The 24,339-nt window shown below is 41.1% G+C and overlaps 1 protein-coding gene across 1 annotated transcript in view; it reads left to right on the forward strand.

Moving 5' to 3' along the window:
• Window positions 1-21,434: 21,434 nt before the first annotated feature.
• The window catches only part of ABCA15 (ATP binding cassette subfamily A member 15), a 178,540-nt gene continuing 175,635 nt past the window's right edge, over window positions 21,435-24,339 (forward strand). The window contains exon 1 of the mRNA XM_028841598.2: window positions 21,435-21,903. The gene's annotated coding sequence lies outside the window, so the exon portion shown is untranslated. The remainder of the gene's footprint in view (window positions 21,904-24,339) is intronic.

Genomic DNA, 24,339 nt, shown 5'->3' on the forward strand with positions numbered 1-24,339 from the left:
TCATGAAAGAGTGAGGGCGAAACGAAGGCCTGAAATAATAATAGTGACGACAACAATGGTAACATCAGGTTATTGATCTTTACTATGTACCAGATACTGCACCATGCACTTTATGTATCTTATCTCATTTAATTATACAACAACCTCTAAGGTAGGGGGGTGTTGTTATTAGTTTTACTGTCCATTGGAGGCTCTGAGAAGGGAAGAAATTTAGTTCAATATCATCCACCAAGTCAGCAGAGGAGTTGGCTTTGCCCCTTGGTTGGACTTCAGAATTATATTCCTAATCATTAAGCTACTTTGGCAGAAAGAGAGGAAGAGGGCATTACGGGCCAAATAAAGCCCTGGGGTGGAAGGCAAGTTGAAAAGCTCTGGGAACAGTGAGTTGCCAGACATGTTAGGCTGGAATAAGTTGCTGAGGTCTAGGAGGATCAGGAGATAAAACTGAGAACAATGTTTGGAGTCAGGTAGCTAAGAATGGTGATTCCTAGGAAAGAAATCACATGCTTCAAGAGAATAAGCATTTAGAAAGATGGATCGTCTGCCAACGCATAGGATGGAACAGATGAGCGAGAGCAGAGCCTGGGAGACAGGTCAAGAGGCAGGACTGCTTAAGTTGTGCTTTGTGGTATTTTGGTTGGAAGCTACACAGAACATTTTGTAGGAAATGGTCACATCATGATAAAAGACAGTGGATGAGTAAGTGTCAAAATCAGTACCAATGAAATGAGAAATTGTACATAATGTGTTTAGCAACAGTGCTTGGCACAGAGTAGCCACATAATAAGTGAACACTTACATTAGAGAGAGAGAGAGAGAGAGAGAGAGACACTGGTGGTTGGGAAAAGCTGGTTTCAATGCACAATTTTGTTTCTTCAGTTCACCATCCCTAGAAATTTATGCCCAGAGCCGCTGGGCTTATAGAAATGTTTCTGGCCCATTATGTGTGTTATTAGCATCATTATTACATAACACTTATTGGGTTTAGAAAGCACAGAGATATAGCCCTGGCATGATAGCTCACACCTGTAATTCTAGCACTTTGGGAGGCCCAGGTGGGCGGATTACCTGAGGTCAGGAGTTCGAGACCAGTCTGGCCAACATGGTGAAATCCTGTCTCTACTAAAAATACAAAAATTAGCCAGGTGTGGTGGCGGGTGCCTGTAATCCCAGCTACCCAGGAGGCTGAGGCAGGAGAATCGCTGGAACCCGGGAGACAGAGACTGCAGTGAGCCGAGATTGCGCCACTGCACTCCAGCTTGTGTGACACAGTAAGACTTTATTTGGCCCTTTGTTTCTCGAATGTAAACTAAAAACAAAATCCTATGACCCCCACCTACTGAATGAACCCCCTCTGGGCCAAGGGGACCCCAGCAAAACCTTAAAGACTTAGTTTCCAGCCATGATGGGATGGCAAGTCAGACACGCTTCATTACATCCTCTCCCTTTTGGAGTTTAGACACAATTGAGCAGCCTTAATGTTAATACAGAGATCACAAGACTGATAGAACAGACTCTTTGTGGTAATACGATAACATATTATAAACAGGATCTAAGGCCATGCCAGGCAAAGGTTAAGTCATGCACCCTTACACTTTAAAGAAAAAGACTATGTGCTAACTGCTACAAAGTTTGTTTTCTCCAGCAGCCAAACAAGCACTGGCTTGAAGATAAGCAATATTTTTGTTTTTCTTTTCCCCAGCCCTGCTCAAAGAAGATAGGGAACATGGCTGGGTGCAGTGGCTCACACCTGTAATCCCAGCACTTTGGGAGGCCGAGGCAGGCAGATCACTTGAGGCCAGGAGTTTGAGACCAGCCTGGCCCACATGATGAAACCCCATCTCTACAAAAAATACAAAAATTAGCCAGGCGTGGTAGCCTGTGCCTGTAATCCCAGCTACTTGGGCGGCTGAGGCAGGAGAATTGCTTGAACCAGGGAGGTGGAAGTTGCAGTGAGCCGAGATCGTGCCACTGCACTCCAGTCTGGGTGATAGTGGTTCTCTCATTCTCTCTCTCTCTCTCTCTATATATATATACACACACACTCACATATATGTATCTATATACAAATATATATACACACACACTCACGTATATGTATCTATATACAAATATATATATATATATATATATTTTTTTTTTTTTTTTGAGACAGAGTCCCTCTCTGTCACCCAGACTGGAGTGCAGTGGCTCACTGGAACCTCCACCTCCCGGGTTCAAGCGATTCTCCTGCCTCAGCCTCCCAAGGAGCTGGGATTACAGGTGCATACCACCACCCCCGGCTAATTTTTGTACTTTCAGTAGAGACGAGGTTTTGCCACGTTGGCCAGGCTGGTCTCGAACTCCTGACCAGAGATGATCCGCCTGCCTTGGCCTACCAAAGTGCTGGGATTACAGGCGTGAGCCACTGTGCCTGGCTGAAGATAGGCAATATTAAGACAATTACAACTCATCCAGATCACAGATATTGACAAACTGATTCCTTGTTCCACCAGCCATAACTACAGCTTGATTGGACAAGAGACTGATTTCAGTACCTTTCTCCTGATAAGACTACCGACCATAGGATGGTTCTGGCTGACTTACAGAGGTTGCACACTTGCATGCCTTCATGTCCTAAAAAGACCTTTTGACGTATCAGGCTGAATTGCAATATATTTAAATGTTGCATCCACCCCAGAATGAACATGAGTTGTATGTAACATGCATGTTTGTTAAATACGCATGCATCAGGACCACTTTCATGAATATTCATAGCTTCTTCTCTCACCTGTTGAATATGTATATTTAGCCAACCTGTTCAGCATAAAGCTCCTACACCATCCCTCCTCCTTCAAAGTACCTGTCTCTGATCTTAGCCAAGGCATGTGATATGGTTTGACTCTATGTCCACACCCAAATCTCTTCTTGTAGCTCCCATAATTCCCATGTCTTATGGGAGGGACCCAGTGGGAGATGATTGAATCATGGAGGTGGGTCTTTCCTGTGCTGTTCTGATGATAGTGAATGGGTCTTATGAGATCTGATGGTTTTAAAAATGGGAGTTGCCCTGCACAAGCTCTCTCTTTGCTGTTGCCATCCATGTAAGATGTGACTTGTTCCTCCTTGCCTTCCACCATGATTGTGAGGCCTCCCCAGCCATGTGGAACCGTAAATCCAATAAAGCTCTTTCTTCTGTAAATTGCCCAGACTCAGGTATGTCTTTACAGACAGCATGAAAACGGAATAATACAGCATGCTTCCCAGCATACGATCCCACCTTGCAGGCTGTAACCTCGTATAAGAAAGTCTCTTCCTGTCTAAATTTATAAATTGTGTGGTTTTTTTTTTAAGTTAACAAGGAGAAAAAAGCAAAACCAAACACTCATCAACTAAAAGAGATATGAAATAAGAAAGCCAGATATGTATTTGTTTCCATAGTAAATGCAGGAATTTAGCCCTGATTAAATAGAAATCTTATTTCTGACTCCTGCATTACTAGAAAGTTTATTAATCTTCTTTCTGTTAACTCATGATTATAATAGTAATTTCATCATTTTAACAATGACAAAATAAGAAACCTCAATAATAGGAATTCACTCCAGTGAATCCTGTAGAAACAGGACAACTCTGCCAATCGTCTCAAACCATCTTCCTTACAAAGCTTTGGTTCACAACCTCAGTAAAGCAGCACTTAGAAAACCAGTCTTGGTTGCATCAGTTCTGTTGAGACCGGAGGCACAGAGAACTAACTGTCCCAAGCCTCCAATAATAAGTATTATTAATAAGTAGCATATTAAATATTAGGTATTATTGAGGTGTCTTATTACTGTTAAAATAATGAAATTGCTATTATAATCATGACAACAGAAAGAATAATAATAAACTTTCTAGTAATGCAGGGGTCAGTATTGGGAAAGCTGGTGTAAATATCTTCCCTGCCCTTCCCTGAGACCTTGTCCTGGGACAAGCCTGAGGGGCTTGTAAGCTCGTGTGCCTGAGCCTCTGGAAATTTCCTGCTAACCCCTAACAGACCCTGTGAAGGAGGGGGTTACTTGCATCCCCCTAGACTTCTGCCACTACCACAGTGAAGACGACAGCAGGGTAGAGCTGTACCATAGTGAGGCAAGTACAATAACTGAGGTACTCACCTATGGCACAAAATTTATAGGATTCACTCAGCAGTCATGGTAAATATTAAACTAAAACATCTAAATGCAATATTTAAAATAAAAATCAATGCCAAAACATCCACAATAAACAGAGTATAAAAATCTTAAGCAAAGGCGGCTCAGGATTACTGATTTTTCCTTTCGCTGTAGAAGCCAACATAGCTCCTTCTGAAATTTTATATTTACATTTTATTTAAAAAATTAAAAATATTGTATGAAAGTCTTTATTTTGACTATTGAGTTGGCTTCACCTTGAATGCTGCAGCCAAGGCCGGTGTCTCATTCCCCTTATCCCTAACCTCTGTCGTCCTAGAGTTGGGGGACTGAGCGGTGGGTCAGGAGAAGCAAGGGATTAAATATTTGGGAAGTCAGAGAAAGGTGGTCTGGGGCTCTTGGGAGCATGCGCGGGGTGGGGCGGTGGGCAGGGGACTGAGGTGGCGCTCTCGGCTCCTCGGCGCGCCCCCGGCTTCCCACGCTGCCACCCAGCTCTGCCCCGCGCGCCCTCAGCTCCCCGCCTCCTGGTGTGCCTCTGGCAGGTCCGCGCAGGATCAGGCCACAGACCTGCTGGCGGGCGGCTGCGCGGCGGGCCGCTGGGGAGGGCGTTGGGAGGAGGAGCCCCACCCGGGTGATGCGCGCCCCGCAGCGGCGGTGGCGGCGGCGAGGCTTGAGCAGTGAGTTCCTGGGAGCCCCGGCCGGCCCTTCGTCCTCCTGTTCGCGGCTTGTGCGCCTGCCGCTGCTCCAGACACCGGGAGGCCCACCCGCTGCCTGTGGTCGGCGCGCAGAGCTGGAAAGCGCGCGCCTCCAACAAATGAAAATCCATAGGGGCTTAGGGTTGAATTTTAACTTGTTTTGTTCGAGCGGTGTAGTCAATTTTGGTGCTAGTCTGACCTGAGGCAACGTGACAGTGACCTACGCGTCTCATCAGTAATGCAGAAATAACATTTTATCCATTTCGTCAGGTTTTTCTTTTACTTTTTTAGAAGATTGAGGTAAAATTCAAGTAAATTTCACCATTTTTGCCCTTTCAAAGTGCACAGTTCAGTGACTTTTACTATATTCACGATGTTGTGCGACCAACACCACCATCTAATCCCATTTTCATCACCCCCCAATAAACCCTGTACTCGTTCAGTTACATCCCATTCTCCTCACCCCACTGCCTCTCCCAACTGCCAATCCACTTTTTTGTTTGTAGATTTGTAGGTTCTGGACATTTCTTTCTTTTCTTTTCTTTCTTTCTGTTTTTTTTTTTTTTTTTTTTCCCTCCAGCTGCATCTACATTGCTGCAAAGGACATAGTTCCATTCCTTTGTATGACTGTATAGCATTCCAAAGTGTATATGTACCACATTTTCTTTATCCATCCACCATTGATAGGCGCCTAGGTTGATTTTATGTCTTTGCTGTTGTGAATGATGCTGCAATGAACATACAAATGCATGTGTCTTTTAGTATAATGATTTATTTTCCTTTGTGTATATACCTGGTAATGGGAATGCTGGGTCAAATGGTAGTTCTAAGTTCTTTGAGAAATCCCCAAACTGCTTTCCACAGTTGCTGAACGAATTTACATTCCCACCAAGTAAGTATTCCCTTTTCTCCACTGCCTCACCAGCATCTGTTTTTTGATTTTTTAATAATTGCCATTCTGACTGATGTGAGATGATATTCCATGTGGTTATTTGTATTTCTCTGATGACTAGTGATATTGAGCACTTTTTCATATATTTTTTGGTTATTTGTATGTCTTCTTTTGAGAAATGTTTGTTCCTTTTGCCCATGTTTTATTTGGGTTGTTTTCGGCTTGTTGAATTGTTTCAGTTCCTTGTAGATTTTGTGTATTAGACCCTTGTCAGATGCGTAGTTGCAAATTAAATTTGGGGCTTATGATACTTGGCCTGGTTATTTACATAAAACACAATGGGCATAGTGAATGGCCATATAGGCTTTTAAAAGTTGACTTTGCTGGGACTTTTATAAGAAATTTTGGGTTAGACTTTGAAAAGTCTTGAGGCTAGGAAGCCAAGCCATGTATTTGCCTCTTGGCTGTATCTGTAATAACTGTATGAACTAGGTTCATTTCTCTCTTCTTGAGTTCCCAAAATATACTGAGGCTCGTGGCCCTGCCAGAAAGTGACATTCTTTACTTACTGCAAGGACAGAAACCATGTAAGGGAACTGTGTAGACAAGGAACCATGCCAGACTTTCAAAAGGGCTTTTTATCAGCACTATAAAATTGTAAAGTTAATCTCAATTCCTCCAAGCAGTCTGGTCATCTCTGAAAATAGGCCATCCCAACTAAAGCCTTGATAAAATAGCCAGTGTATCTAATTATGTCCTGTTATGAAATAAAACAGATCCTTATTGAACTTATGCAAATAACTATTTTGCCATAAATTAAGAATACTCACAGTTGACAGATTTTGGAGAAATCCAGTAGTGAGAAAGGCAAATGCTTCACATTTGCCCACAAAGGTATATTTACCCAATTTTTGTAAGCTATGAATAGCTCAAAAGAAAAAAGTTTTATTAACTCTGGAAACAAAACATAAAAAGAATCAGCAATGTTTCAAGTAAAAAAGTTATTAAAAATCATCTTTGTCCTCTATCAGTTTAGTCCCATGTAGTTAATTATTATCGCACTTGATGTTGGGTTAGCAACCCTCATGAATGCATCAGCTTTTTTATTAGAGCCCTGGATGTTTTTACGCACTCCAATGGTGTGATCTCGAAAGTTATCAGAAAGCTGGATTCATGAGTACTTGTCATAGTTCTTTCCATGAAGTTCCTTAAAGAAGAAGCAAATTTTGGACTGTAGCTGATTATATACCAATTTTTGAGAAGAATCAAAGTAAAACAATAATTCAGAATGAGAAATCTCTTAGAATAGACATGGTTAAAGACAATTTTTTTTTCTTTTTTTTCTTTTTTTTTTGAGACAGAGTCTCACTCCATCACCCAGGCTGGAATGCGATGGTGTGATCTCAGCTCCCTGGAACATGCACCTCCTAGGTTCAAGCAATTCTCCTGCCCCAGCCTCCCAAGTAGCTGGGATTACAGGCGCCTGCCACCATGCCCAGCTAATTTTTTTTTTTTTTCGCATTTTTAGTAGAGGGTTTCGCCATGTTGGCCAGCCTGGTCTTGAACTCCTGACCTCAGGTGATCCACCCGCCTCGGCCTCCCAAAGTGCTGGAATTACAGGCATGAGCCACCGCACCCAGCCTAAAGACACAATTGGCAAGGAAATTTGATTATTTCTGTGGCATACAATTTAACATCATTATAATGATTACTGATAACATATACCAAGACAGATCAGAATTGTAGGAATTTTTTACAATTTTGGAACATACTTTAATAACACATTTATACAAACATAACTCAAAGGAAGTCAAGCACCATTTCTTATTTGACAGTGCTTCCTATATAATTTTAACATATTAAATAAGCCTAATATGTCTCTCTTGGACATCTAGGAGTTCCTTTTGGAAAATACTTAATTTTAGAATTTGAAATTTGATTTTTGAAAGTATGTCAAATATTAAAGGCTTAAAACACTTCATCAAAATAGGATCACAGGTCACTGTAAAATAATAGTCATTCATTTAGTCAAAGTGATAATTCAAAGATTTCAAATAGAAAAGCCTGTACTCTTTGTTAGAGAGGAAATTGTTTTCCAAACAATCATAAGACCTATTTTTTGGTAGAGTCTGAGAAGGTATGATATAATAGAAATATGTATTTGGTCTTCATCCCTTGTTCCTGTCTCAGAGCTCCCACAGTCCTTGGAATTTCTGGAATGAATGGAATGTCTTTTCTTGTTCAAAACTTGACCATACCTGAGTTTATGCTAATGAGGTGACTCCTGGAAGGCCCTTAGATAACTTGAGGATAGGTGCTGGTTGCCAGAGGAATCAACCATGTGACGAGGATTGAAATTTTCAGCCCACATCCTCACCCCTGATCTCCAGGAGGGAAGGAGACTGGAGACTGAGTTCAGTCACCAAAGGCCATTGCTTTAATCAATCATGATTACATAATGAAGTCTTGCTACAAACTCTTGAACAATGAGATTTGGAGAACTTCTGGGTTGGTGAACACATCCCAGTGTGCTGGGAAGGTGGCACACTGGAGAGGGCATAGAAACTCTTTGTCCCATGCCCCTTGCCCTGTGACTTCTTCATTTGCCTATTTGTAATAAACTGTAATTGTAAGTGTAGCACTTTCCTTAGTTCTGTGAGTTGTTGTTAGCACATTATCAAACCAGATGAACAATTGTGGGAATCCTAACATTTGTAGTTATCCAGGTAGAAGTGCAGGTACCCTGTATTCCCTATTTGTGGCTGTGTCTAAAGTGGGTGCAATCTTGTGGGATTGGTTCTTTAACCCATGGAGTCCGTGCTAACTCCAGATAAGTAGTGCTAGAATTGAATTCAATTGTAGGACACCCAGTTGGGGTGTCAGAGAATAGGACAATTGGTTGTTTATTTAAAAACCAAACAGGAGGACCAATGTAAACTATTCTTTAGATGTTTGGTGAAATTCACCATTGAAGTCATCTTATCCCAACCTTTTCTTTGCTGAGAGGTTTTCAATTACTAATTAAATATCTTATTATGGGTCTATTCAGATATTTTGCTTGTTCTTGAGTTAGTTTGGTAGTTTGTGTGTTTCTAGAAATGTGTCTTTTTCATCTAGGTTATGAATTGTGTTCTTTTCATCTAGGTTATCAATTGCCCTACATTTGTTCATAGTAGTCTCTTGTAATCTTTTTTTATTTTTGTAAGATTGGTAGTAATGTCTTCTCTTAGTTTCCTGATTTTAATAATTTGAGGCTTCTTTCTTCTTATTTTGGTCAGTCAATATAAAGGTCTTTGACTTGTGTTGATTCTTTAAAGGGATTGTATAGTTTCCCTGGTCTATTGTTTTTACATTCTCTATTTATCTCTGTTTTAGTCTTTATTATTTCCTGCCTTCCACCAGCTTTGGGTTTGGTTTGCTTTTCTTTTTCTAGTTTTTAAGGTGGAAGACTAGATTATTTATTTGAAATAGTTTTACATGTAAGAATAAATGTGAAAAAGCTAAACTGCTTTCCTTATATCTCATAAGTTTTGGTATGCCATATTTTTGTTTTCATTCATGTCAAAGTATTTTCTAATTTCCCTTGTGATTTTTTTATTGACTCATTTATTGCTTAAGCTTGTATTGTCTAATTTATACATATTTGTGTATTTTCAGATTTCCTTCTGTTACTGATTTCTAATTTTGTTCCATTGTAGTCATATAAGACACTTCATATTATTTCAGTTTTTTAGAATTTATTAAGACTTCTTTTGTGGCCTAATTAATGGTCTATCCTGGATAATTTTTTTATGTGCACTTGAGGAAAAAAAATGTGTATTTTGTTATTGTTGGTTAGAGTATTTTATATATACCTTTAGGTCGGTGGTTTATTTTGTTGTTCATATCTGATATTTGTTTGATCTGTGTAGTTGTTCTGCAATTATTTAAATTGGGGTATTGATATCTCCAACTACTATTGTTGAAATGTTCATTTTTCCCTTAATTCTGTCCGTTTTTGCTTCATATACTTTAGGGCTGTGTTGTTAGGAGCATATGTGTTTGTTATTGTTATATGTTCTTCATGAATTAACACATTTAATAGTATATAATGTCCTTCATCTCTTGTAACAGTTTTTATCTTAAAGCCTATTTTGTCTGACATTAGTAGAATAATTCCAGCTCTCTTTCAGTTACCATTTGCATTGAATATATTTTTCTGTCTTTTAAACTTTTAATTTATTTGTGCCTTTAAATTTAAATTGAATCTGTTGTAGGTAGCATATGATTGGATCATGCTTTTAAAAATCCATTCTGCCAATCTCTATCCTTTAATTGGAGCAGTAATTTATTTATATTTAATGTAATCACTGATAGGGAAAGATATACTTCTACCATTTTGTCATAAGAATGTCATAAGAATTTACAAATTAGGTGCAAACTTATCCTCTACCTTCTCACTCAGGTGGCACCCTCTCTTCTATCCAAGTGACAGGTGAAGCCAGCTGGGTGGCTGGCTTGGATGGCCAGCTTTTATTCCCTTATTTGGCCCTGCCCACATTCCTTCTGATTCGTCCATTTTACAGAGCACTGATTGGTCCATTTTACAGAGTGCTGATTGGTCCATTTTACAGAGGGCTGATTGCCAGTTGGGCTTCTGGGTCGGGTGGGGACTTGGAGAACTTTTGTGTCTAGTTAAAGGATTGTAAATGCACCAATCAGCACTCTGTGTCTAGCAAAAGGATTGTAAACACACCAATTAGCACAGCTGGACCAATAAGCACTCTGTAAAATGGACCAATCAGCACTCTGTAAAATGGATGAATCTGCGGTTTGTAAAATGGACCAATCAGCAGGATGTGGGTGGGGCCAAATAAGGGAATAAAAGCTGGCCACCTGAGCCAGCAGCAAGCAGCAACCCACTGTGGAAGGGTTGTTCTTTTGCTCTTCACAATAAATCTTGCTGCTGCTCACTCTTTGGGTCTGCACTACCTTTATGAGCTGTGACACTCACCACGAAGGTTGTCAGCTTCATTCCTGAAGTCAGCAAGACCATGAACCCATCGGGAGAAACAAACAACTCTGGAAGCGCCACCTGTAAGAGCTGTGACACTCACTGCAAAGGTCTGCAGCATCACTCCTGAAGTCAGCAAGACCACAAACCCACCAGCAGGAAGAAACTCCAGACACACCTGAACATCTGAAGGAGCAAACTCCGGACACACCATCTTTAAGAACTGTAACACTCACCACAAGGGTCTGCCGCTTCATTCTTGAAGTCAGTGAGACCAAGAACCCACCGGAAGGAACCAATTCCTGACACAAAAGCATCTTACAAATATGCTTTTTACTCAGACTTATAATTTCATCTTTTTTTCCAGTAATCTGAACTCAGTCTTGAAGTCTTACAGTAACAGTTCAGAACCTTACCTCTTGAAACATGTTTCCTATTTTCTCATATATATTCATAAACTATTATACGTATTTAATTTAGTATTTAGAGGAATCTCAGCATCAAGTTTGTTTCTCTGAAGATGTATGTCCTTTCAACTTATAATATATTCCTTATCCTTTTTCCACTGTCGAGTCCTAGGCTACATTTCCTATCACAACTTTGCTTTTTCACTGGTTATATAGAATAAAGGGTAAGAGAAATAATCAGCATTGGTTTCTTGTTCACATCAGATGACAGGAAGACAGATGATATGGACATCAGCTTTCCCAAAAGGATTTTCCAAAGCTGTTAATTATCAACACAAACTATGTTTCAAGAAATCAGGGGTAATATACTTTATGCTAAAAACAGAGGGTTTGTGAGAATAATGTTACAGCTTTCAATTTTCTCTGTTTAATTTTATCAACTTGGGAGACTTTTTGTTATCCTGGGACAGTTCATTTCATATAAAGCATGCTAACGTTATCTTTTTCATCGCAGATTGGAATAATACTTTTAAAAACTTTCTCCTTGATTCATTCCTGCTGTTACCCGTTTATAACCTTGGGATGAGCATCAGCAAATACTGATATCCAAGAGGTGAATATGTTGTGTTCCTGCTTGAAAAGTATTCCTAACTCCATAAATTACAGTAAAGAAAGTGAGTATCTGAGGCTCTACAAGTCTCATCAGAGCTACTGGTCGTCAATTACTTATTACATGTGAATAATTCTACATACATTACTGTGAATCTTGACAATAACTCAAGTTATATGTTATCCTGATTTTGAAAAAAACTAAAGTTTACACAATGTAAAAACTTGCTCAGTATCACAAAATTTGTACAAGATAGCACTAAGATTCAAAGCTTATATGCATAATGCATTTTCTCTGTGGGAAACAATCTCTGTGATTAGTATCTATATTGATTATACATTAATCTCAATAGAGGGGAAAGTACTTGAAAAAATTTAACACCCTTTTATGATGAAACTTCTCAGCATCTTTTCATGTGCTTATTTGCCACATGTGTATCATCTTTGGTGAAGTGACCGGTGAACTTTTCTTTCGTTTATTGTTGAATTGGTCTTTTTTCTTACTATTGGGTTTTGAGAATTCTTTGTACATTCTGAATATCAGTCCTTTGTCTAGTATGCCATTTGCAAATATTTTGTCCCAGACTATGGCTTGTTTTTTATTTTCTTCAAAGCATCTTTTAAGAACCAAACGTTTTTAATTGTGATGAAGTGTATCATTTTTTTGTGAATTGTGCTTTTAGTACTATATCTAAAAAACTTTGCCCAGCACAGAGTCACAAAAGCTTGATTGGATGTTTTCTTCTAGAAGTTTTAAGAGAAATGAAAGCATATGAGCGTAGAAAGACTTGTATGCAAATATTCATAAATAGCTTTAATTGTAAAGCCCCAAAATTGAAAATAACCCAATGTCCATCAACATGTGAATAGGTAATCAAACTGTGAAGTATTCATGCAGTGGAATACCCTCAGCAATAAAAAGGAATGATCTACCAAAAAAGAGACTTTTGAGCAAAGGAGGACTAGAATGAAATATCTTCAGTTTGAGTAAGGGAATCTAGAAATATCTGTTGCTAATATCATTTTCCAGGCAATACCATTGCAGTAGCATGAAATACATAAAACATTTAGGGAAGTTTTTAACAAAAGATGTGCAGTACCTGTACACTGAAGACTGAAAACATTGCTGAGAAAAATTAAAGATGACTTGAGTTAATGGAGAAATATACCTTATTCATGGATCAGAAGACTCAATATTTTTAAACTATCAATTGTCCCCAAATTGATTTATACACTCAAAACAATCTCAATCAACATCCTAGAGACTTTATTTTTGGTAGAAATTTAGCTGATTCTAAAATTTATATGGAAATTCAAAAGAACTTGATTATCCAAAAATAAATATTTTCTTAATTGCAAGATTTTGTGCCAACTCATTTTAAAACTTATTTTAAAACTACAGTAATTAAGACAATGTGGTATTAACATAAGTAGAGACATAGATGATGGATGGATAGATGATAGATAGATAGATAGATAGATAGAAGATAGATAGATAGAAAAATAGATAGATAGATAGATAGAATAAGATACAGAGTTCAAAAGATTCACACGTGTATGGCCAATTGATTTTGGATTCAAAAGAACTTGATTATCCAAAACCGTATATTTTTTTCACTGCAAGACTTTGCATCAACTTATTTGAAACCTTACTATAAAACTACGATAATTAAGACAGTGTGGTATTAGCATGAATAGAGACATAGAGGATAAATGCATGGATGGATAGATGGATGAATGGATGGATGGATGAATGAATGGATGGATAGGTAAGTAGGTAGGTAGGTAGATAGATAGATAGATAGATAGATAGATAGATAGATAGATAGATAGATAGATAGAATAAGATACGGAGTCCAAAAATACATTCATACATGTACGGTCAATTGATTTTAGATTAGGTGCCAAAGTAATTCAAGGGAGAAAGGATAGTCATTTCAATTAGTGGTCATGACCCTAACCTATAAAAGCTCGTGATTATTTACTACCTAGCAAACAGACAAGCAAACAAAATCCCTATAACCTCTTAACCCTGTCCCAGTAGGAAGAAGGTTGTGAAAGCTGTGCATTCTGAAAGACAGCATAGATTGAAACACCCACTTTAGATGCATCTAGGGAGAAGCAAATCTGAATGCTACAGGAGACAATGAACAAGGGAATCTCTCATAGAGAGCAGGTGAGGATTCTGCAGAAAAGAGAATGCGGAACACAGTGCCAATGGTGATAGATCCATCATGAGCTGGGAAATACTGAAAAAAAAAAAAAAATCTCTGAGAACTAGACCTAGTCAATCAAAATCCTGGTTATAGGGGGAAATAAAGAGACTTGAAAATGTGTAAAGCTATAAATGTTCATCTTGAGAGGTATTACTTTGGAGGTAGAGAGAAGCAACTTAGAAAATAGAAGTGCCCATTAGAATAAGGGTAGCAAAGAGAAATAAGGACACGGCCAGCGTAATTTAACTTCATACAGATACTAGCCAGAATCACAGAATCGAGTCTCTTCATTCCCTTAGAAAAAGTTCTATTTGTTAAAGAAACCCACTTCACTGCATTAATAGAAGAGGATGAATAGGTACTAAGAAGCTTAGCAAACTAACCAAAATATTACCATTCATCCATTAAATCACTTGTTATTGTTGGTTCAGATAGTCAATTTAATATGCCATAAGAAGGAAACAAGAATATCAAAATACTTCAGTTGATGAAAATTCCTGTCCCTCGCCTGCCAAAGAAACCTAACCACAAAGCAGAGGGAAATAGTAACTAAATATCAATATACAGGAAACTGGAGAACAATTTGTCAGCAAAATGGTAAAATAGGCATAACTTCTCACTCCCACCTCACAAAAACTTCAAAAATTAGCAGAAACTGTCCAAACCAATTTTGTCAGGACTATGGAAAACAATCAGAAGTTTATAGCAACCAAATGAATACTGAACCAATAAAAAAGTCACTTCAAAACAGTGGATAGTTTTGTGATGATTTTACACGCCCTTGCCCCTCTCCCTCCCTGGCACTGGAGTGGTCATGGTCTTGAAGCAGGGGTAGTCTGCAGTCCCAGTGTGGGACCATTTTCCCTGGCTCTGGAGGGTGCAGAGCAGAACTTATTTGCAAATTATTTTCTTTTTTTATTTTTTATTTTATTTTATTTTATTTTTGAGACGGAGTCTCGCTCTGCCGCCCAGGCTGGAGTGCAGTGGCCGGATCTCAGCTCACTGCAAGCTCCGCCTCCCGGGTTCACGCCATTCTCCTGCCTCAGCCTCCCGAGTAGCTGGGACTACAGGCGCCAGCCACCTCGCCCGGCTAGTCCAGCCACCTCGCCCGGCTAGTTTTTTGTATTTTTTAGTAGAGACGGGGTTTCACCGTGTTAGCCAGGATGGTCTCGATCTCCTGACCTCGTGATCCGCCCGTCTCGGCCTTCCAAAGTGCTGGGATTACAGGCTTGAGCCACCGCGCCCGGCCTATTTTCTTTTTTTAAAAAAAAATTTAAGTTCAGGGATACATGTGCAGAGCATGCAGGTTTGTTACATAGGTATACATGTGCCATGGTGGTTTGCTGCACCCATCAACCCATCATCTAGGTTTTAAGCCCCACGTGCATTAGGTATTTGTCCTAATGCTCTCCCTCTCCTTCCTCACCACCCACCGACAGGCCCCAGTGTGTGATGTTCCCCTCCCTGTGTCCATGTGTTCTCATTGTCAACTCCCACTTATGGAGTACATGCAGTGTTTGGTTTTCTGGTCCTGTGTTAACTTTGCTGAGAATGATGGTTTCCAGTTTCCTCCATGTCCCTGCAAAGGACATGATCTCATTCCTTTTTTTTTTTTAAGATGGAGTCTTGCTCTGTCAGCCATGCAGAAGTGCAGTGGCCCGATCTCAGCTCACTACAATCTCCACCTCCCAGGTTAAAGGGATTCTCCTGCCTCAGCCTCCCAAGTAGCTGGGACTACAGGCACACGCCACCACGCCTGGCTAATTTTTTTGTATTTTTTGTAGAGACAGGGTTTCACCGTGTTGGTCAGGATGGTCTCGATCTCTTGACGTAGTGATCCACCCGCCTCAGCCTCCCAAAGTCCTGGGATTACAGGTGTGAGCCGCCACACCCGGCCGATCTCATTCCTTTTTATGGCTGCATAGTATTCCATGGTATATATGCACCACATTTTCTTTATCCAGTCTATCATTGATGGACATTTGGTTTGGTTCCATGTCTTTGCTATTGTAAATAGTGCTGCGATAAACATACATGTGCATGTGTCTTTATAGTAGAATGATGTGTATTCCTTTGGGTATATGCCCAGTAAACGGGAGTCAAATGGCATTTCTGATTCTAGATCCTTGAGGAATCACCAGTGTCTTCCACAGTGGTTGAACGAATTTACATTCCCACCAACAGTGTAAAAGCATTTTTTCCTATTTCTCCACAGCCTCATCAGCATCTGTTGTTTCTTGACTTTTTAATAATCTCCATTCTGACTGGCATGAGATAGTAACTCATTATGGTTTCAATTTCCATTTCTCTAATGATCAGTGATGTTGAGCTTTTCTTCATGTATTTGTTGGCTGCATAAATGTCTTTTGAGAAGTGTCTGTCATATCCCTTGCCCACTTTTTTATGGGGTTTTAGAATAGGTAGTTATTTTTATGTCAGTTTTATATGTTGTGCTTTTCAAGGAATTCATCCATTTCATTTAAATTGTTAACTATAGTAATACAATGGTATAAAGTTATTTGTAATATCAAAAAAAGAAAATTAGGCCAGGTGTGGTGGTTCATGCCTGTAATCTCAGCACTTTGGGAGGCCAAGGTGAGCAGATCATCTGAAGTCAGGAGTTTGAGACCTGCCTGGCCAGTGAAACTCTGTCTTTACTAAAAATACAAAATTAGCTGGGTGTGGTGGCACACGCCTGTTGTCCCAGCTGCTTGAGAAGCTGAGGGAGGAGAATCGCTTGAACCCAGGAGGTGGAGGCTGCAGTGAGCCGAGATCATGCCACTGCACTCCAGCCTGGGCAAGACAGAGCAAGACTCCATCTCAAAAAAAAAAGAAAAAAAAGAAAAAAAGAAAGTTATTTTGTTGCACCCAGTCTCCTATTTATGAAACTCTTTCCAAAACCAGAAGAAAATTCATCTCACTAAAACATGAACAACTTGAAAGATTATAATTGAAGTCCATAGAAAAATATCATAAGTAAAAGACCATTTTCCACCATGCCCAGCTAATTTTTGTATTTTTACTAGAGACGGGGTTTCACCATATTGGTCAATCTGCTCTCCAACTCCTGACCTCAAGTGATCCACCTGCCTCAGCCTCCCGAAGTGTTGGGATTAAAGGTGTGAGCCACTGCACCCAGCTGGATTTTTTAAAGTAAACATTTAAGAAACACTTACCCTTCAAGAGCTAATAGTGTGGAAAGTGTAAGGGAAATGGAGATTGGAAAAGAGAAAAATAGAAAAACAATCAAATGGAAATATAGATGAGAACTTGTCAGGGAGAAACAAGGGAATATCAATTCAAAACAATTATGAAAGCAGTCCACAAAGATAAAAAGCAAAACCACAGAAGAAATACTAAAAACTATCGTTCAAGAAAATTTCCTGAAATAAAAGAACACAAATCTACTCATTGAAAGCACCTGAAAAAACTGACCCCCTAATCACTAACACCAAGGAATATTCTAATAAACTACTTCACTTTAATAATAAAATGGGGCAAGGACATTTATATATGTAGATGAAAAAGACAAGTATTTCATAATAGAAAAAGTCTGATTGAGTGCAGACTTTGTAATAAGAAAGTCGTATGCTAGGAGAGCAAGTCAGATGTTTGAGATACTCATTGAAAGAAAAACACAAGCAAGGTTTTTACCTCCAGCCAAAATGACCTTCAAGATTAAAAGTCATAAAGGGCCAGGCGTGGTGGCTCACACCTGTAATCCCAGCACTTTGGGAGGCCGAGACAGGTGGATCACCTGAGGTCAGGAGTTTGACACCAGCCTGGCCAACATGGTGAAACCCCATCTCTACTAATAGTACACAAAATTAGCCAGGCATGGTGGTGCATGCATGTAGTCCCAGCTACTCAGGAGGCTGAGGCAGGAGAATCACTTCAATCCGGGAGGCGGAGGTTACAGTGAGCCGAGATCATACCATTGCACTCCAGCCTGGGCAATGAGAGCAAAACACTATTTAAAAAAAAAAAAAAAAAGTCACAAAGACTCACGAACACAAGGAATATTGTTTCCATTAGCTCTTCCTGAAAAACATACAAATGAAAAAATTCCCATTAACTAAAAATTGATTGGCAGAGCTTGTGCATAAGAATTAATGGTGGGCATCGACTATATGTGCCTCTAAAATTTGGGCTAAATGAAAGGTATCTGTGTGATAAAATATAACAATTGATACATATTTTAAAAATGCATAAATGTTTCTGTATCATGAATATAACAATAAATAGAATCAACCAGAGTGGGGATATGTGTCACATGTGAGTCTTTACTCATGCATGTATGTAGATATGTGTATTTCCATCGACATATAATTATAGAACAGTGTGGGAGAACTTCTGTAGCACATATTGGTCCTCTCAATAAACATAGAAAGCCTTAATTCTCTGACTAGGTGAAAAAATATTTTTCAGAGTGGCTAAAAAGCAAAATCCAACTCTCTGCCGTACACAACTAAAGCAAACTGTATCACAGAGGTTAAAAATAAAAGAATGATCTTTATGTTCTCATGATAGACCAATACTTGGCCTTTAGCAATGCGTTAAAAAATGTTTAAATCTTCTTACCAATTGATATGGCATTCAGCAGTGTCTGCCTGGTGTAAGTAGGTGCTCTTGTCCTGTTGCTCCCTGTAGGCACCTGTCTCTCCCCTGATGCTGGGTTAGGTGTTTGTCCAGTATTTGCCCAATCAGAGAACTGATAGGTTAAATAAAAGCTATTAATTTGCAGTTTGTCCAGGCTTTTATGTGAAGAGGACACTCACCAGTTCTGTGTACCTCCGAGGGAAAGCTAAAGTTGGCATAACCAGTTTTACAAAAAGCAATGACCCAAAAATTCTACCTTTAGGTATATACCTGAGATACTTGCATCCACTTGTGCCAAGAGATACATAAAATAATATTCAAATAAGTGATATTCACAAGAGTCAACAAACACTAAAAACAACCCATGTCTATTAGTAAACAAATGGAAAATATACAACATTCATATACCAGATTACTGTGCAGAAAGGAAAATGATGAATTATAATTACATGCAACATGAGTGAACTTTACAAACATACTATTGAGTGAAGCAGAAAGAAAAGAATGAATACTGATGATTCCATTCATATAAAGTTCTAAAGTAGAAAAATCCAAATCACAATTTTAGAGGTGCATGTGTAGATAAAAAGATAAAAAGAGAACTTCTAGGGAACTGCTCAAATAACAATAAAAGCAATGGCTACTTTTTATAGAGGACAGAAGCTGGGAAGTAGCACATGGGAATGTATGGGTTATTATTACTTGACCTGGATAGGGTGGTTTTGTGTGTATTTGCTTTAAATAATTCATTAAGCTCGATGTTTGAAATATTTCGTATTTATTTGTGTGATCATGAAGGCAATACATGCTTTATGACTAACATTAAGAAAAATCCCACACCGTGACAAACGTGTTTTTTCTAACATTTATAATCCCAGTTAATTTCATTTGCTATAATCTACAAATATGCAATAAAAGTGTAAATACAAATGTTTATTCTAAATTAGGAATAGACACCACCCTTTTTCCTCCTACTCCACCTGTGGATCGTTACTCACCTGTTAAGAAACTAGAACAAGTGGTCTGACTTTGGTGATTTATACGTGATTTCCTGTTCCACATGGCATGGGGTTGTATAATTACAAGAATAGTGTGAGGCTATTCGTACTGTGATTATTCTTACTATGATTAATCCTTATTGTTATTAATCTTGTTCTTATTGTGATTATTCCTGTTGTCCTCCCCACCAAACACACTGTACATGCCCACACACCGCCAGGGAGAAAAACGTCCCGGTTCAGATTCTCAGCACTGCATTTAGGAATAAAGTCTCGTAGTAACATTAGGCTTTTAGTTAGGTTTTTTTTTAATTTTATTTTTTACTTTTTGAGACAGAGTCTCACTCTGTCGCCCAGGCTGGAGTTCAGTGGCGTAATCTCGGCTCACTGCAACCTCTGCTTCCTGGATTCAAGCGATTCTCCTGTCTCAGCCTGCCAAGTAGCTTGCATTAAAGGCGTGCACCACCATGCGTGGCTAATTTTTCTATTTTTAGTAGAGACAGGGTTTCACCATGTTGGCGAGACTGGTCCCAAACTTCTGACCTCAGGTGATCCGCTCGCCTTGGCCTCCCGAAGTGCTGGGATTACAGGCGTGAGCCACTGCACCTGACCACATTACACTTTTAGAAGGCTCAGGTGTTTTACATTGGGCAGGTGAACTGGCTAGTATTTGTACCCTCAATCATTGCTATGAACTCCACATAATAAGACTAGTTCATGAGGAATAAATCTGCCAAAACCATTAACTATATCATGGATACCAAAGAGATTGGGTTAGCAGGTCATATCTCCTTTTGTATTAACCTCCTTTATCCACCCCTCCAAGTATATAATTAAGTAAATAGAGCGATATTTTGGCGATTTCAAATGAAGTCTGTAAGATTATTCACTTGTCCTATTATCCTTTCTTAGGTAGTGTCTTAAAACACAAGAACCAAGGGGTCCTTAACTGCTACATTCCCAGCAAGGACTGGGGAAAGGTGATGGTCGAAATCTTGCCCTTGTAACACTGCATGTTAAGAGAGCACTAAGGGTGGGGAGTATTTGGGATTCAGGCATTAGGAATGGGAGCCTGGCATTGTTGGGAGGAGCAGCAGCGTTAGGTTACTTTCCAAATACCCCTAGAGTTTAATTGCCTTGATTTCTTCCCCTAAATCTGACTATTAGTCCATGTCCATCAAGAGAATGGGAACAGAGAATGGCCTCCTCTCACTTTCTCAATTCTCTGTTCTTCCACCTTCTCACCTCCCCCTTCTGTGCCTTTTGTCCTCCAACATACACTTAATAGGAATGGGGGAGTGGAAGAGAGGCTCATCTGAGTTGGGGGCTGAAGGGGAGATTGCAATGGTAACTGCGTTTTTGTTGCTGTTGTTAACGGTGTTTGGCATTTTGGAGGAAGCTAAAGAGCAATTTGATTTAGAAGACTATTCCGTCAGTCAGATCACACCGGAACAAGTCTTCTTGACCTTTGCTAACCCAGAGAAAGCATCCAGTGACGATGTAAACGAGGTGCCATGAGATTCCCTCTCAAAAAAAAAAAAAAAGAGAAAAAAAGAAAAAAAAAAGAAAAGAAATGGCCTATACTTGCGTCCTAATAAACTCATGTACTCGTCAAGCTGGACTGGTCTGAGTCATTCTTTGGTCTGCTGGCTCCTTCCCAGTTTGGGGCGGAGGATGTTCTATACTGGATTTTTCCCCAACTAGGAAGAGAACTCCTTGTCCTGCAGTGTTCCTCTAGCGCCCTCTCCTGACAAAAGCTTAACTTCGGAGCTGGAGCAAGTCGTACCGGGCATCGCAGGGGACAGTGAATTTGGCCTGTTATCGAATCAAAACCTGCGATTCTAAACAAACACTGGACGCGAGAATTGGGGTTGGGCGGGCCAAGAGGAGCAAGCATTATAGAACTCGGGAGCATGAGAAATATACGGAGGTGGAAACGCCGGGGTGGCTAAGCGGGTAAAGGCAGCGGGCGCAGATGAAGCGGGCGGGCGGGGCGTCCCCCGCGCTGAACCGTCCGGGACAGAAGCCGCAGGGGCTGCGCAAGCTGGAGAAGGGAACGCGAGGACAGCGCGCGTGGCGCGGGGTCTGCCCCAGGACGGCATCTTTTGAGTGGCCCGTATGAGGTGTTTGCAGGACCCCGGGCCTTTGGGAAGTTGTCTGCTAAACCCCAGTAGACCCTGAGGAGCAGCGGCTCATGAATCTTCTTAAACTTGTCATCAGCGGCTGGGCCTGCTGAAGGTGACCATGGCACACGACGGAGAGAGGAGCCCGCGAGAGGCGGAGGATTGTGGGGTCGTCCAGGAGGATCGATAGGCGAAGAACCTGAAGAGCATCCAAAAGGGTGCCTAGGTGGGGCCCTTTCAGGGACTTGGGGCGTAGGGCAGGGCGCATGGGACGAGATAGGTGTGTGCATGAACGAGGTGGGTGGGGCGGTGGGTGAGGACCCCGACCCCTGTCGGGCTGTAGGGGAAGCAGGGAAGAAGTAACGTTGGGCAGGTGGGGCAGCAGGTGGGCGCACTGGAGCTGAGGGATAACAGGTGGAACAAACTGGGGACTACACTCGTGGGCGCACGTGCGGAGGAGGGACTGAGGCGGCTCCTGCGTGCTCCCCTCGCGCACCGCCGACTGCTTCAACCGTACCTCCCGCGGCCGGCACCGCTGACTCCTACCGCTCCGCTTACTGCGCGCCCTCCGCCCTCGTGCAGCCAGCTCCCAGCCGAGTCCGCGCGAGGGCCAGGCTACAGACCTGCCCGCGGGCAGCTGGCGGTTGGGGAGGGCGTTGGGAGGAGCCCCGCCCCGGTGGACGCGCGCTCTTCAGTGGCAGAGGCGGCGGCGAGGCCTGAGCGGTGAGTGCCCAGGAGTCCCGGCCAGTCCTCCTCCTGCGGGCGTCCCCTGTGCTGGCCGCTGCTCCTTGACGCACTGGAGGCCGGCGCGCAGAGCCCTAAAGGGCGACCCCCCAAACAAAACTCACGCATATAAATCTCCAGAGACTTCCTCATACCCTCTCCCCACCACCACACACACACATACACATAATCAAATCAAATAGAAGCACTGTTTGGAATTTTATATTGGCTATGCAAAGTGCTTGAACGCACTGACTTTGGAGGCAAATGCCTTGTCCCTAGTCCTCACTAGTCCAGAATTTATTTGCTGTGACCTATGGCAAATTGCTTGGTTTCTCTAAGCCTCCATTTCCTAAGGCTTGTATCTGAAAATAACTGTAAGAGGAAAGGATGCTATTGTATCCAACCCAGAGGGCGGTCCTGATACTTACATTGCAAGAACATGTTAAGTGTTGCATAAATGGCAGCAGGGGCTGTGGAAGTTCAGTGATGATAAGTAGTTTAATTTGTCTTAGTTTTCCTTTGTCAAAGCATAAATTCCACCAGAGAAAGTCACATATGCAAAGAATACTTTAGGCAAAGATGTTGTCCTAGGGAAGGGAGACTAGAACTCAGTCTAAACTAACTGAAACAAAGTCGGGCAGGGTTTTTTAAGCTTTAGGATGAGAGTAGAAAGGGGCTGGAGGGCTGTAGGAAGCATACTGAGTTGTTTGCTGAGATTACAAAGGTTTCCTCCGTGATTAGGCCAGCTGTGTTTGCTAATTGGCTCTCAGGGAAGTTATGCTCCTACCCTCCCATAGAAACTGGGAGATAGGGGGACTGTCTTCCTTGATGATTGCATTTCAAAGGAATGGCTCCCAGGTCCTTGACAAAGATTATTCTGGTTTGTAAAACTAGTAAGACGCTATTAAAAAGAATTACGTATATCTCAAGACAGAGAAATGATTTACAGTGAAAAGCTTTCTAAAGAAAATGCTCTGTATTAGTCCGTTTTCACGCTGCTGATAAAGACATACCCAAAACTGGGCAATTTACAAAAGAAAGAGGTTTATTGGACTTACAGTTCCACGTGGCTGGGGAGGCCTCACAATCGTGATGGAAGGTGAAAGTTACATCTCACATGGTGGCAGACAAGAGAGTTTGTGCAGGGAACCTCCCCTTTTTTAAACCATCGGATCTCATGAGACTTATTCACTATCATGAGAACAGCATGGGAAAGACCCTTCCCCATGATTCAATCATCTCCCACAGGGTTCCTGCCACAACACACAGGAATTATGGGAGCTACAAGATGAGATTTGGGTGGGGACACAGAGCCAAACCATATCATTCTGCCCCTGGCCCCTCCCAAATCCGGTATCTTCACATTTCAAAACCAATCATGCCTTCCCAATAGTCCCTCAAAATCTCACCTCATTTCAGCATTAACTCAGAAGTTCACAGTCTACAGTCTCATCTGAGACAAGGCAAGTCCCTTCTGCTTATGAGCCTGTTAAATCAAAAGCAAATTAGTTACTTCCTAGATACAATGGGGGTACAGGCATTGGGTAAATACAGCCATTCTAAATGGGAGAAATTGGCCAAAAAAGGGGGCTACAGGCCCCATACAAGTCCAAAATCCAGCAAGGCAGTCAAACCCTAAAGCTCCAAACTGATCTCCTTTGACTTCATGTCTCACATCCAAGTCATGCAGATACAAGAGGTGGGTTCCCATGGCCTCGGGTAGCTCTGCCTCTGTGGCTTTGCAGGGTACAGCCCCCGTCCTGGTTGCCTTCACCGGCTAGCATTGAGTGTGGCTTTTCCAGGCACACGGTGCAAGTTGTCAGTGGGTCTACTATTCTGGGGTCTAGAGGACGGTGGCCCTCTTCTCACAGCTCCACTAGGCCAATGCCCCAGTAGGGACTCTATGTGGGGGCTCCAACCCCACATTTCTATTCTG

The sequence above is a fragment of the Macaca mulatta genome, chromosome 20 (genome assembly GCF_049350105.2).
Source record: "Macaca mulatta isolate MMU2019108-1 chromosome 20, T2T-MMU8v2.0, whole genome shotgun sequence".
Lineage (NCBI taxonomy): Eukaryota > Metazoa > Chordata > Mammalia > Primates > Cercopithecidae > Macaca > Macaca mulatta.